The sequence below is a fragment of the Protopterus annectens genome, chromosome 3.part1, assembly GCF_019279795.1.
Source record: "Protopterus annectens isolate FY-2018-M chromosome 3.part1, PAN1.0, whole genome shotgun sequence".
NCBI classification, from domain to species: Eukaryota; Metazoa; Chordata; order Ceratodontiformes; family Protopteridae; genus Protopterus; species Protopterus annectens.
This window is the reverse complement of record NC_056732.1, coordinates 1,793,371,442-1,793,371,804: the sequence shown is the minus strand read 5'-3', so window position 1 is coordinate 1,793,371,804 and position 363 is coordinate 1,793,371,442.

Below are 363 nucleotides of genomic sequence, written 5' to 3'. Positions count from 1 at the left end.
TCTTTTTTCTGCTAATATTCTGACAGACTGAAACCAAACACACCCATATGCTACAGTTTCTGGTGAGTAATCACTCAAGAACAGCCTGTGGTCAGGTCTGAAACTAAATTCTTTTTCAATACCCCTGATATGCTGCATATAATAAAGTCTGTGAGAAATCACTGACATGGAAGAGATATTTATGTGGACCTTAAAGTAGCAATACAGTTAAAACATTTCACTTAAAACAGTGACATCATGCACAACCAAATATTTATTTTATTTTTATTTTATTTTACATTTGTTGACCGGGCTAGTCTGGCTGGATACATGTCCATTTTCAGCAGAGGCCCGAGGAGAAAAGCTCCACTATATATTAGTAAA